At 47.5% G+C, this 6,388-nt stretch overlaps 1 pseudogene; it reads right to left on the reverse strand.

Moving 5' to 3' along the window:
- Positions 1-2,070: 2,070 nt before the first annotated feature.
- Positions 2,071-3,852, reverse strand: LOC119310503 (annotated as a pseudogene).
- Positions 3,853-6,388: the final 2,536 nt, after the last annotated feature.

Below are 6,388 nucleotides of genomic sequence, written 5' to 3' on the forward strand. Positions count from 1 at the left end.
GTGCAAGACAACTCTAGGGTGGCGACATACCTTAGTCATACATGGCAGGTATGTCTTCGCACAAGTACAAGACCCCGTTACTAGCAGCGTGCGATATTGCATACTAGCCGCGTTCGGGTGGCACGTCGCGAGTATGACGACACTGGTAAGGTATTACTAACAGCGTGTGGCCACACGCAGCTAGTATGTTCCTAATGGGTGGCATGTTGCAATCCAACGGTGCCAGCATATCCAACACTGGTGGTGTTCCCTGGAGTCACACGCGGCTGATCATACAGAGAACGTATGGCGTGTGGGAATTTCGCACTTGGCTGATGATACAGAGAACTTACAGTGTGTGGAAGCGTCACATGCTGCTAGTTTATTAGTATGTTGGGAGCTTGCAGGATACCACACATGCTACTAATATGTTGTGCAGGCCAAATAACAATACTGCCACGGCAGCGTTTTTTGCTACAGTGGCAGCGTTGCACATTTGATACATATATGAATATAAGAAGTATTGTACGCAGATTTGATACATATATGAATATAAGAAGTATTATGAATTAAGTAATGAATGTTATTATGTAAAACATTTTAGATGAACCCAAATTTCAAAACATGCATATACACGTATACATAACACATTGATGTCGTTGAATTACAAGCATGCATTTGACATGCCAAATTTGTAAAAGACATTGTGCATTTCACCACAGTTCAAAGCATGCATTTTACAAGGACGGCTCGGTTGATGGCTCCAATATGTTGAAGTTGCGGTGTACTATGAAAAGAACAAAAAATTTGAGCATAGGTACCAAACATAACACATGGATGGCAACCTACAGGAAGATTCCCACATAGCAAACGATAGCATGATTTATGAACCAAAGGGCTCGCTTTTCTGCCATGGAAGCATGCGTGTGTATATATAGGACTCCTCTTTTATACTCCTGGGTGTGCATCTGTCTTAGAGAGTTGCTGGTTATTGGATGTACTTTCGTTACTTATCAGTACTTGCATGCATTAACAACCTCCCAAATATTAGCGATCCAGTGCACATCACTCTTGCCGAACATTTTTCGTTTGGCTAACGGTGTGGTTTAGGAGGACATATCCCAACCCACTAGGGTTCAAACCCTAGACAGACATTGGTGCTTGCATTATTCCTGAATTTATTTTAGGCTTCCGGTGTGAAATCGTAAAATATCAAGATGTTATGCCGGCTCCCGGAGGTGCTCATAGGCAGGGGCGTAGCCAGGCCCCAGGCTACTGGGGCCATGGCTGCTCTATCGTTCGTTGACTGTAGCTAGAAAACACTATCTGAACATTGTTCAGTACTGTACATAGGCTGTTGGCCCGGGGCGTGTTCCCAGGCTAGCTACGCAACTACTCATAGGAGTAGGATGTGCATGTATGCGTTCATAGTGAGTGTATGCTCGTGTATGTGAGTGACTTCGATTGTACTATAAGTTTAAAAAAGACTTTCGTTTTCATGCGTGCACTCACTATTTTTAATATGTGTGCACATACTTATACTTTGTTTTATACAAGGTAAAGATTTTCTAGCGCAGACTCGTGCACGAATCACTGGACTGAATTTCAGAGGACTTATTCATTAAGAATATTCTCGTATTTCTTTTAGCAAAAATCCCGTTCCAAGAATATTTACGAACCAACAGACACCCATCGTAAAATATGCAAGACGCCTAACATAAGAGCGTTTTTTACGGTCATTTGGATTGATGGGTCAGGATAGGGCGAATTCTTGTGAGATTCATACTTCGTAGCCGAACAAAAACAACTTACTTTTGCAGAAAAAGAAAAATAACTTCGTTTTTTACTTTCATCCGAATGCGATTTAAGTGGCCCGCTGTCGACATAAACAAGAGAGAGAACAGAAACCTTTATAGCTTTAACAGAAATACTACTATCACTGCAATGCAAACTGTCCAAGTCATAAAAGCCACAGCAAAATTATGGTTACAATCATAGCTATTACTCGAATCATCAGCAAGATAAGACCGGTAGTTTCACACCATGACCATCATTTGGATTCTGGAGACTCTTAATCGTCACTGCTTACTACTAGCAGACGCCGTTGGACGGGAGCGCGTCGAGCTGGTTCATGACTCTGTCGATGTCGAGGACGAGGCGCTCGGCGAGGGTGCGGCTGAACTCCTCCCGGATGATGACGCGGAGCACCGTGACGTGCTGCGCGTCGGCGGGCATGGTGTACGCCGGCACGATCCAGCCGAAGCGGCGCAGCATGTCGGAGACCTCGAACTCGTCGTGGCGGGTGTGGTCCTTGAGGGAGAAGGCCACGAGCGGCACGCCTTGGTCCTTGGAGACGATGTTGAAGCGGCCCGTCCTCTCCAGACCCTCCTTGATCACCATGGCATTCTCCTGGCAGTTCTCCATGATGTTCTTGTACCCCTGCATCCATCGTGTAATTAAAATGACAAATCTCCTCCCGATCGATCGATGGATGTTTGAACTGCGCGCGACTCATGACATGAGCTAGGTATAGTTACCTCGAAGCCGTGGCGGATGAGCTGGTAGTACTGCGCGATGACCTGGCTGGAGCCCTTGGAGAAGTTGAGCGTGAAGGTGGGCTGGTCGGTGCCGAGGTAGTTGATGTGGAAGACGAGGTCGTCCGGCAGGTCGTCCTTGCCGCGCCAGACGCACCAGCCGATGCCGGGGTAGACGAGGCCGTACTTGTGGCCGCTGACGTTGATGCTCTTCACCCATGGCAGCCGGAAGTCCCACTCCAGCTCCGGGTACAGGAACGGCGCGATGAACCCGCCGCTCGCCGCGTCCACGTGGATCGCCGTCTCCCACCCGGTCTCCTTGTTCTTCTCTTCGAGCAGGTCGTTGATGCGCTTGACGTCCTCGAACTCGCCGTTGAGCGTGGAGCCTAGGATCGCCGCCACGCAGATGGTGTTCTCGTCCACCATAGCCACCGCCTGCTCCGGGTCCATCACGTAGTACCCCTCCCGCAGCTTCACCTCCTTGAGCTCCACCTCGAAGTACCTGGCGAACTTCTCCCAGCAGACCTACGTACAAGAGCATCGCAACCCAAATCTCACCTCAAAGGAGAGGAATTCTCGGCTATCAGTTTCATGAATACGTGAGCTAGGAGTTACTTGGACGTTGGCGCCTGTGACGATGTTGGGCTTGTCGAATGGCTTGCCCTCGGCCCTGCGCTTGTTCTGCCACTTCCTCTTGAAGGCCAGCCCCGCCAGCATGATGGCCTCCGACGAACCCACCGTGCCCACGCCCACGGCCGTCTCCGACTCGCCCAGCGGCGCGTGGAAGAGATGCGCGATCATGTTCACGCACCGGTTCTGCAATGCAATTCGATCAATGCCGCACAAGGAATAACAACGTCAGTACAAACTACAACTACATAAATCTGTGAGGCTCAGAGACAGGTAAAATCAAAAACGGAATAATACGTGCCTGGAGCTCGGTGGTGACGGGGTACTCGTCCATGTCCACGTAGTTCTTGTTGATGGAGGCCATGATGAGCTTGTCGCACTCGGGCTCCATCCACGTCGTCACGAACGACGCCAGGTTCAGACGCGGGTTGCCGTCGAGCATCAGCTCGTCGTTGATGATCTGGTACGCCGCCTCCTTGGGGATCGAATTCTCCGGCATACGGTACCTGCACGCACGCAACGGATCCACCAGCCGGTCCATTAGTAAGAACAGACCACGAGAGCATGCATCGATCGAGCAAGAAGAACAACAGGCACCCATGCATGCGCATATATATATACCTCGGGAGAGACGACGGACATAGCGCGAGGCGAACGTGGAGTGCACCGACACGTCGGTGTCTGAGGCGGCGGCCCGGGAGAGCACCATGCCTGCAGCTACCATGTAGGTCGACCTACTCGCGTTCTTGGCTCTAGCTAAGCTGCTGGCACTCAGCCGGCGCAATATGATGCGACGATTTTGGTCTGTGCTATGCCGGAGGCGACACCCTGGGTATATATACGCGGACGAGGGACGACGCGTGGTGCAAACATGGAAGTTCTTGGCCGTGCGGTCGTGCGTTTGCCATTGCCGTCGTATATCGAGACGCTATCAAAAGGAAAGGTCAGAAGAGGAAGGAGAGAGTCAGCCTCAGGCCTGGTCCAGGTACTATTCGTCTTGTGCCGTCAATAGGCAAGAACTAGCAGCACGGGGGAAGCCTGCCTTATATTTGTGGTTAAACATGAACAAATCATTTTTTTCACGAGAAAATTTCCAATCTATTCATCATTAATCATGGTGATACAACGAATACCAAAAATAATAAAAGATAGACTCAGATTCGTTGACCACCCAGCGACGACTACAAGTACTGAAATGAGTCCAAAGCGCACCGCCGTCATCGCTGTTAAACATGTAATTGTGTGCGTGCGTGTTGTATATCTGTTGTAACTAAACCGGTTAGGCTAGAGATATGATCCCATGGTAGTTAGATAGTTAGATTACTTGGAGATCAATCCTAGCCTAACCAACCATGTATATCTCCTGGCCTTAGCGCCCTATATAAACACGCACGCGTCCCTGTAGATTGCATACGCTTAAGCCTAGCTATTTTACAATCGCCCCTTCCTCCCTAGATCGGGCAAAACTTGTTGTAGTAGACAGTCAGGAAGTCATTGTGCTAAGTGCCATATAGAACCAGTGCACCAGAATAGCAACCACTGCCGTTGAAAAGATGCTTAGATCGGAAGGATCCAACACATGAACACATACGAACAAAGACCGGATCCATGTATATCCACTGAAGACAAATATCGACCGAATCCCGCGAAATACGCTGGAGACAAGTCTCCACACGCCCTCGGATGATGCTAAAAGCACCACCAAGGTAGGGGCTAGGCGGGGAAAAACTTGTTCCATCTTCAAAGAACCGCTGCCGCCTCATCTCTCTGAGCAGGACACAAACCCTAAGAAATGTCAAAAAAACATCTAGAAATGAAGTCCTCCCACCAGCAATGGCTGAGATCCACCACGCCTCCATGTCTCTAAGGCCACAGAAGACGAGGCAGACCGGCACTGGCGCCGGCGGGAGGCAGCAGGAACACTAGCAGCGGCTGGGTACGAGGGCCTCCTGGACAACAACACTTTTTTTGGCACGAACAAAGCTTGAATTCGTGTCAAAAACAGATCTTTTTTTGCGAGAAAAACAATAGATCTTTTTGGCCAAAAACTTTAAACAATAATTCAACAAAAAGCTTATTGTGTTTTCTCGAGGGAACGCCCTTTGGTGCATCCAATTCCGGATGCCAATCTCAAAGCGACGAGTGTGGCAATCTGGTTCGCTCCCAATGCATCCTTCTGAGAGAATGACGCAGACATTCGCTGTCCTACATTCTCCTGAGAAAATGACCCAGTGTGTAGCATATGACACTCCCCTATGATGTAACATGATAATTACTGAAAGCATGTATGAAAATGTATCTACGTGGCATGATAATTCGCCCTGCTGTAGCATGGCAATTGGTGAACATGTAGGCAACTCACCTTTTCTTAGCCTGACATTTCTCCTTGCCGCAGCATGACAAATCCCTAAGACGCATGCCAATTTTCGCTGCTGCAACATGGCAAATCCTGAAACGTACTCCCTCCGTTCCTAAATAATAAATCTTTATAGAGATTTTACTATGGACTACATACAAAGCAAAATGAGTAAATCTACATTTTAAAATGCATCTATATACATCCGTATGTGGTTCATAGTGGAATCTCTACAAAGACTTATATTTAGGAACGAAGGGAGTACATGAATTCCAACTTTTATAACATGATAATTATTTCTTCTTAGCAAGATAAATCTCTTTGTTATAACATGGTAGTTCCTGCAAACATTCCACGTGAGTAATTTTTAAGGGAACGCTTACTGTTGCAGCCGTTCACTTGAATTAGCCTCCTAGAACAAAATATCCTTCACGCCAGGGACACTAGGGAGGACATGTTCTATCCCTGCAAGAATCTTAAATCAAGACAACACTTACATATTGAGGTATATACTTGTACTGCCTGTCGTACACAGCAAGCACGGCCAAAGTCAGTATTCCGCGAAACAAAATCTTTGACAATACAAGGGGCACATTGATCTAACATAACAATGGTTCTTCATCTAAATAACCAGCCTATCTGATCCTACTGCTTCCCTTTTATTTTTCATCGACTATTCTTTTCATTCTCTTAGCTACTCCCTCCGTTTCAAAATAGATGACCCAACTTTATACTAAACTTAGTATAAAGTTGAGTCATCCATTTTGGAACGGAGGGAGTACATATCAGTGTTGGAGCTATATGTGAATGTCGGTGCATGGAATTTTGAAGATGGGTGGGGTTACGGGAAAATAAGACTATTTACTTCAATTTAGTTCCCTAAAAAAGG

Source organism: Triticum dicoccoides, chromosome 5B (assembly GCF_002162155.2).
Source record: "Triticum dicoccoides isolate Atlit2015 ecotype Zavitan chromosome 5B, WEW_v2.0, whole genome shotgun sequence".
NCBI lineage: Eukaryota > Viridiplantae > Streptophyta > Magnoliopsida > Poales > Poaceae > Triticum > Triticum dicoccoides.